This window comes from Sus scrofa, chromosome 1 (genome assembly GCF_054392235.1).
Source record: "Sus scrofa isolate SSC_HxYL_T2T_F1_AM1 chromosome 1, Sscrofa_HxYL_maternal_Yorkshire_Landrace_v2.0, whole genome shotgun sequence".
Lineage (NCBI taxonomy): Eukaryota > Metazoa > Chordata > Mammalia > Artiodactyla > Suidae > Sus > Sus scrofa.
Window position 1 is genome coordinate 243,431,087 of NC_139383.1, and position 9,388 is coordinate 243,440,474.

Sequence of the window (9,388 nt, forward strand, 5' to 3'; positions counted from 1 at the left end):
TTCCTTGAGAAATCATGGTGTTAGATGATTGGGTTTTCAGTCAAAGAAACATAACATAAATCGGGTGAAATAAAAGATGTATTTATTAGTTCATGTAACCAAAAATCCAGTGGCTGAGGTGGCTAAATGCAGTGCCCAGCTAGTGTTCTCAGGGATCTGTCTTATTTCTTGGCTCTGGTTTCCTCCGTGTTGATTCTGATCTGAAACAGACCCTTCACTCAGCATAATAGGAAAGTGGTTTTCGGAAGCCCCAGATTTACGTGGTATTTTTAGTTCTTCATCTCAGAAGGAAAGAAACCCTGTTCCACAGCACTGGTACCAACTTCTCTTTTCCTTGGGCACTGATTGTCTCCGTTTGGGTCATTTGTCCACCCAGGTTCTCTCGTTGTTTCTGGAACGTTGGGGTTCTTTGATTCATCAGTCCAAGCCACATGCTCTTTCTGGGGAAGGAGACAGAGCCATGTGATGGATATACACACAAAACACTTCAGAATGAGGAAGAAGGAGTCTCCAAAGGAAGTGATATTTATTTATTACATTCTCTTTTGGAGATTTTAATTTTGCCCTTTGTTGTAGCTCACTGTTCAAGTGTGTCTTAGCTTTTTAATTCTAAGCTTCTTCAAGGCAAGTATCAACATATTCCATAAATGTTGGCTGATGCAGTAAATGTTAGCTGAGTGAGGAACTTACTAGGCAGATAACAAATGAAATAGCATCCGACGTTACCATTTTAATGGACTAAAGGGTTCATTTTGACCTTTTCAAAGCTTCATTAGTGAGTCTTGAGTTCTCAGAAAATGGGAGAGGGGAATTAGTATTTAAGATACAACTAATTTATTTAAAATATCAGATCTCGAATACTTCTAGCTATGATTTGGCTATCAAAAACAATTTAAATTAGAATGTTTTGACATAGAAAAATTGTTGCTCTTAGTAGAGAAATAGTGTATTACCATTACGAAAACAATACTACTTAAAACCTGCATTTTCAATCTTTCACAATTAGGCAGTCAGTTTTGTTTTATAGTCTTAGAAAGTATGAGATCTTGCCAACTGGAGTTTTAAAATCTTCAAAATGGAAAATTAAAGAGTAGTTCCTCATTTCTTTTCTTAGTAACTTTAAATAATCTATGAAAATGACCTTGCTTTGCGTGTTTTTGCTCTAAATAGTCTAAGGGCTTTATTTAAACTGGTTATTTCATTCTCTTGATGCTACACAAGAAGGTTGATCACACTTGGCCACAACACAGGCAGTACTATATATTGTGAACATCGAATTTGTATTGTTCCTTCAACAAGCTTTTAATAAAGCAATTTTTAAGCTTGTTTACATCAAATCTGTTCTAGAGGTTGTTTAGTGTAGAGGGTTAGCATTCTGGATTTGGAACAAGACTTAACCTGATAGGAAATCTAACCCTGCCACAAGGTAGCTCTGGGCATCCTTAGAGAAGTTACTTAGGCTCACTGAATTTTACTTTACTAATCTGTAATATGGCGTTAATACTGTCCGGCTCAGAGAATTGAGAAGGTAAAAGGGGGTAATGTGATGTGGGTATGGAGTGTATGGGCCGTTATAAAGGCTAGGTATAATATATGGGCTATTATCATGATAGCTGTTATTGTACTTTGGTTGGTACCTATTGCTTAATCTCTAGAGGAAGCAAAGTTAGAAATCCCTGGGAAAGAGCATTTGTGCAGTTGTATTAAAAGTACTCCTTCTTAAAATGGAAAGTATTGCATTTAAGAGACAGAACAATGTCCTTATTTCATCCCTGATAAGATGTCCTGCTTTTAACCCTTGATAGATTCCACTGTTGCCTCTACTGCTTAACTCTCATCCCACCCCCCACTCTGGCCTAAATGCTCCTCTTCCTTAACTGCAGCCACTAGTATTTTGTGACAAAAGACCCCTCCTCCATAGATGGACCTTGAGAACCACAGGGCCAGTCCCAGTGTGACTTTTTTTATAGTTTCCTACTCCAGTTGAGGTTAAATTTAATCTTTTTGGTGAATGTAGGGCAGCTATACTTTAGTTTCTTAAATAAAAAAGATGTGAGATGAAGCAAGGCATAACATTTAGGGAGACCTACCCAGGCACCAAAGACTTCTAGTGAGGCCGCAGATCTCAGAACTTCACTGTGATTAAAACCATGATGGTGTTAGACTGACGATGGCTTGCTTAACCTTACACTTGCCATGATTCTGGACTGAGCACACTGTTTCCTGTAAAGAAAATCTCTGCTTCTTATGTGCACACAGTAGGTGTTCATCCTTGCACCAGTCCCTACTCAGTGCCACTTGCTGTTTATAGTGATTTTTGAAATTTTTCATTTTGCAAAAATTTCAAACTTATGGAGGTGTTGCAAGTTTAAAGAGAACTGTATAGCTTTTGCCCAGATTGACCAATTTTGTTTTGATTGAACACATGTTAAATTTTAACTCGTTATTAATGAGGGAAACACACAGTGTCACAACTGATTCAAAGGTTTGTTTATAGATCAAAAATATGGAAATGAATTTGCAAATGTATGCAAAACTGGCTTTTTTCCACAAAGGGGGAGGGAGGTCTGCTGTACCTCCACTTGACAGAATTTTTGTACAAGAATTGTCTTGCCTTTCTATGAAGACTAATTTTCAGCATTTTGCCACAGATCCTTTATTCTGATTATATTTTCCTTAATGCTTTGAGCTTAGTTTGCATGGCCCTTGCCCCAATGACCATTAATACCTTTAATTCACTGGTAATTCTGAGAGAAAACACATTTTCTTATAAAACCATAGCAAGTTACTGAATTTACAAAATTTAACATTGATATAATATTTTAATCTACAATTGATGTTTTGTCAGTTGTTCTGATAATATTCTTGGTGGCATTTTTCATTCTCTAGTACTGAATTCAGTTCAAGGTCATGTATTTTCTATACTTATCTTTTTTATTGAGATATAATTGCCATACAATATTATATAGTTTCAGGTGTGCATCATAATGATTTGATATTTGTATATATAAATATCACAGTAAGTCTAGTTAACGTCTGTCACCACTCATTGTTACAATTTTTTTTTTTCTTGTGATGAGAATTTTTAAGATCTACTCTCTTGTCAACTTTCAAATATGCAATAAGGTATTAAACTATAGTCCCTGTGCTGGTCATTACATCCCTAGGAAATGTTTATTTTATAATAAACCACCTTCACCCATTTTACCCCACCTCCACCCCTACCTCCCCCTCTGGCCACTACCAATCTGATCTCTGTATTTATAGTATCTCTTTAGTTCTTTTTATATTTTCAATAAAGTTTTGGAGTTTATTTGTGGGAAGTTACAGAATTTCTGTAATTGTGTGTTCTTCATATGATAATATCCTCAGCTACTATGTCAAAAGCTTACTTTAAAAAAATGCATTTTGATTCCAAATACTGGGGGGAAAATAGCAAGCATATATCAGAACATCAAAGTAAGTCCCACCATGCCTACAGTGTACAAATAGCTGTTGATGAGTTTGCCATGCTTACTGAACTGAATAAGTATAAAAGCTTTGCGTGTGCATTCCTATTTTCAGGCCCAATACAGTACGTTAACCTCAGAATATCAAATTGAATCAGGGGTTCTGAGAAGAGCCGTCTGCAAAGCAGTTAGAATGACACTCTTCATTACACTATCTAGATTCGGGTTTCAGGCAACTATAACCAGACCTTTTCTAACCTCTCACCTACGGTGAGATACGCACAGCTACCCAAGTTAGTGACTGCCTTCTGGCACGGGCCCTGTACCTCTTAAAGTGAAGTCCACTGAGGCCCACAGAGCCAAATCTGAAATTATTAGGAAGAAGCTTTTCTGGATGACATTTTTTTTTTCTTGGTGAAACCCAAATAAGTCTGCTTGCTGCACACACAGTATGTCAGCACGTATTATGCAGTCTGGGGCTGAGTGGATGTGTCAGCTGCCCATTAGACCACACTAAAATAGAATTGCTGGGTGCCTGAAGCATGAAGCATGATATTAGATAAAGTGATGAAATTTCACTCGATTAAAGAGCCAGGTCAAGGACAGTTACCTCAGGAAATTCCTTTTTTCCTCGAATATTCTCGCAACTTTGATGAATTTATCGTTTTCTTGCTTATTTTTCATTATCGTCTGGAACTTTATGAACAATAAAATGTGCCCTCAGCAGGCACTGACATATTGGAGCGATCAGAATCATAGGTTATATTGATTCAAAGAAAGAAAGGGGGGAAAAAGACGGAATTGACATTGCCGCAGGTCAAAAGCCCTTGGAAATGTTGGATTGATTTGTTTAGACAGTTGTTTGATTTCTCACTCTCTTTCTCATTCTCTAGCTCTTTTGTTTTTGTTTTTGTTTTTTCTTAATAAAAGGATAGGAAAAGAAGAGAAAAGGGTGATCTTTTTTATTTTAGGCCAGTCGAAGGATAGGAACAGAAGCATATGGCTTGGCAGAAAGTTTTATTTTTATTTATTTGATTTATAAGGACAGAAGAGAAATGCTTCTTGCAAAGGGCTTCTTTTATCAAAAAGACTTGCAGGCTGAAAATAAATGACTGCATACCTGCACTGCTTCTTAAATTTGAGTTGAAAAACCACAGCTAGCCAGGGTAAAGCAGTCTGGCTGTCCCTTCCAGTAGGAAAAAAAAAATTTTTGTAGTTCATTCATACTGTATTCTGACTTATTTACAGTAACATTTGAGGAGTGAAGGGAATGAGAAGTGAATATTCAGATCACTTCAGTTTCCCCCTTAGATCTTGAGGATTCTCCTAGCCCCCCTCCTCCCCTCCCATCCTGCCAGTGAGGGTGGAGGTTCTTAAGTCAGGCGGCATCCCAGGACAACCCTGAGGGAGCAGCACTGAGGCCAGCTAATCAGATCATGTAGAACTCTAATTCGATTGGTTCAGCTGCTTCTTCTTTGGGCCAGAAAATCCACAGTTGCAAATGTGCTCATCTGGGGATTTCAGGACATTTTGGAGGCATAAGCTTTCAGCACCACTTGAGGGTCATTACAAACCCCCAACTCAACAAATGATTGAGGAGCCTTAGTTCAATAAATTTCCCAGACAGTATTTTAACTTTGGTGCTTTGATTTCATTCCATGCTGCTTGAGTTTTTAGGTTCCTCTTTCTCCCTTCATAATATAGGAATAATATTAGCATTTATACCTCTTCTGGCTTATAGGATTATAATGAAGATGAAATAAAGGCATCTGTTTATTTACAGGTATGTTGAGGTCCTACGAGGAAAAGTGTCATCTAGATTTCAAATGGTGTCATGACTATGTTTTTATACAATATGAATTTTTAATACTAGTGGACAAAGAATTGGTGTGACCCAATTAGCTATACTTCCTTGGAATATGAATCATAGATAGACACCCTTAAAATTTACATCTGCTTTTTTAGCAAATTCCTTATGCATTGCATGAATGTTTCTATAAATCAAACTTCTTTTATAATAGCATTTTTGAGATAAGAGTTGATATCCAAGGAAGAAATATCTTAAATGGTAGCCTGGTGGGATGGACCGGAAATACAGGAAGGCTTCTTGGGTATAATGCTGGTTTCTCAGTGTCTTCATAATTAAAAAACAGAAGTGAGAGAGCAAAAATATTTTTTTTAATTACAGGAAAAAAGTACAATTACTTATTATATAAAAATGTTAGATACTTGTTTTCAGATCTGTTTGACTGTAATCTTTCTTTTCTTTTTCCCCTGGAGCCAAGGGGGGGGGGGGTGGTTGTTTTTTGTTTTTCAAAGTATTGAAGTGGTTTGAAAGATCAGAAGGCAGTTGTGTTAAGTTTTCTATTATTAGCATGGAAGTGATAACAGCTTTCTTATCCCTTGGGAGAAGAGGTGGCAGTTGCAGGCTGAGGAGTTCTCAGTGCCGTACTGGCAAACTTTTCATGAAAACAAAAGCAGAAGTAAGAATATCTGCCTGTAATAAAATGAGGAGTCTGCTACTTTTTCTCAGTATAAAGTGAGGCGTAAAGACACACCAATCAGATAAAAGTGCCATGAAATGGGAGGAATTTTAAACTCTTCCTTCCATGGTCTTGGTGATTTTGGTCTCTTGGAGGCCAAGGACCATGTGGCTGGTACTCTCAATGTTCTCAGGGCTCTAAGAGTCAGCTTGCCATCTCCTGTGTTTTTCATTAGGCACTTGCTTTGTTTGTGTCATGTTATTTTGGCCTAATAAAATCCTTCACTCAGCTACAGAATGGGGAAGATCTACACCAAATCTTGGGTGGCAAAGTAAGGATTTGTCAATTCTTTTAAGATGCAGGAGGAGGCCTTTGACACATGTTTTCTTCATCTTCATCAAACGCATGGGCAGTAGGAAGCAAGAATTGTATACTACTTATAGCCATCTTGCTTATGATGAACATTACGTGCTTTGTCCGAGCAACAATAAACAAAATTACTTTGAAATCTCTCATTGGCACCTTTAACGAACACAATAGATGGAAGAATACGGCTTATCAGATGTGTCCTCCTTTTCTCTATGATAAACTCAGTAAATATTCCATTATAAGAAGTATTTGGTTCCCACATGGATTGTGAAATCTCTTGGGTTATATTAAGGCTGTAAATGCAGTTCAAAGCCTCGCTCTAGGGGATGGGTGCCTCTTATTTTTTTTTCTTTCCCAAGGGGCTCTGATTAGTCTAATGCTCATCTGGTGCAATAACGGAAAGGAAGTTTCCTACAGGCTACTGCAAACAGAGCCTCGGTTGAGTATTTGCTACCTTGGGAGAGTCAGGTCTTTCTTATATCTGCTGGGGAAACACACGCTCCCTGAGGGGAAAGGACTGGGAGAACAGACTCCTCTGACAAGTGCAGAATATTCCCATACAGTGCTGGAGAGGAGATTTTGTCTTCCTCATCAAGTCATTTTTACATTTTCCTCTTTTTAAAATTTAAGGGATTTTTTTTTTTTTTTGTCTTTTTGCCTTTTCTAGGGCCTCTCCCTCGGCATATGGAGGTTCCCAGGCTAGGGGTCTAATTGGAGCCATAGCCGCTGGCCTACACCAGAGCCACAGCAATGCAGGATCCGAGCCGCGTCTGCAACCTACACCACAGCTCACGGCAACGCCAGGTCCTTAACCCACTGAGCAAGGCCAGGGACTGAACCTGCAACTTCATGGTTCCTAGTCAGATTCGTTAACCACTGTGCTACAACTGGTACTCCAGGATTTTTTTTTTTTTCTTTATTTTATTTTAACATGAGAGAACTAAAAGGGCAAAATGTTCAAGATGGACATTCTTCTAATGTGAAGGGTTTATTATTTCAGTTCTGAACACTGATTTCTGTCACCTCCGCCAACACGAAGGAAGAGACATTTCTTTTTCTCTCCATGACACCTTCAGTGACATGACACACGGATGATGGACTATGTAATGATTTAGCCAAGTCAGATCTTTCTGCCCAGGGGCACACACAGCACTTAAAACCTCAATGAGTTCTTATTTATTTGTTTATTTAAGTTATTTTTTAGATCTCTCTAGGTATTTAAAATCCATCTACTTTTTTTCATCCTTTAAACAGAGAATTTATTTTTCTTATTACTGAGCAACTATCTTCATAAGCCAAAGAAGTCGAGTTCTAATTATGGGGAAAATCCACAAATATTTCAATTGTGATTCTTTCATTCTTTAATCACTGGCGTTTTTGTATGACGTCTTCTTTACCTGGACACTGCATAGAGGAGAAATTGCATGTTCTTTAATCTTAAGGTTAATCCATCTGTCATGTCTCTTTGACTGATTATTTCCTTTCCCATGTATCACACTGCATAACACTTTCTGCTGGATTCAGCTTGATTCATTCCTGTCTGTTTTCCTGTGTTGTGGGTGACATGATGTGCCAGGGAGTTTGCTTGCAGCCAGTGCTGGTTTGCTTAAGAGCACTTGAGCACTTCCTGAATGACATAGGAATTCCTCTAACACCACTGACATGGTGATTCTTTTAGGATAAGTCATGCCACAGTCTTTTTTTTTTTTCCCTTCTTCCTGGCTTAGCCAGGTAGGAATTAATATAACAATGAGTGAGTGAACAGAAGGAAGATGAGGAGTTCTCAGAGATCTGGGCTTTAGTTTAATCATAGCCACATGGAACATCAAGAATTAAACTTTCAAGTAGCCTTAGGAGAAATCTGCGGTTCCTAAGATTCAATGACATTTAATTATCATTCAGGACAAAGTTGCAAAATGACCACTTGGTTTTGGTTTTTTCTTTTTTTTTTCTTTTTTTTTTTTTTTTGTCTTTTTGCCTTTTTGCCTTTTCTAGGGCTGCTCCCTCTGCATATGGAGGTTCCCAGGCTGGGGGTCTAATCAGAGCTACAGCTACTGGCCTACACCACAGCCACAGCCACACCTCATCTGCGACCTACACCACAGCTCACAGCAACGCTGGATCCTTAACCCACTGAGCAAGGCCAGGGATCGAACCTGCAACCTTATGGTTCCTAGCCAGATTTGTTAACCACTGCGCCACGACAGGAACTCCGCCACTTGGTCTTAAGACTCATCACAAATTTTGTAAACAAAGAGGATGAAGGAATAGCAGATACATATTTTCTTTAGAAAGGCCTTGACAATTCACATGTGGTCAGAAAGAGTTCTCAGTGGCCTTACCTGAAAGATGTTGTTAGTTTGATTAATGTCAATTATTACCTGATTCCAACTAAGGCTGAATCCCAAGCAATAAATGAGAGAAGAGGGGTGGGGACTGGTAATCAGTAAGGGACAGAGGGGCTGGAGTCAGGGAAAGTGTCATTGAGAAGATGACACTTGATGAAGACCATTAAGGAGAAGATGAAGTCAGCCTTGTAGAATCTTCCAGTTAGAGATAATATCAAGTCAAAGGCTGTGAGGCAGGAGTGTACCCAGTGAATTTATAGAAAGGAGACCATATATTCATGGGATGTTCTTGTATATGGGGAGATAGAAGAAAATGTGGGGTCATGAGAGGGTTTTCTTCAAGATGCTTGACATCCACAGAGATGACCCGGTAGAGAGGGAGAAATTCATGATGCAGAGAAAGCTTGGAGAGGAAGTTTCAGGAGTTAGGGTGACCTTAGAGAGGGGAGATGGAGTCTGGTATACATGTGAAAGGTTGGCTATAGAGAGGAGAATAAACAGTTCACCCACTGAAGCAGGAAGAAATCACAAGGGCACCACTCCAGATAACAAAGGAGGTTAGTGTTGGGAGCTTCAAAAACTATATTCAGATATTGTGTGTGTGTGTGTGTGTGTGCGCGCGTGCGTAGAAATAAAGTCATTGCATGTGAAGATGGGGAATGTGTTAGAAGTCTGAGAGTGGAAATTCTTGTTGTGGTGCAGTGGAAATTAATCCAACTAGTATCCATGCGGATACAGG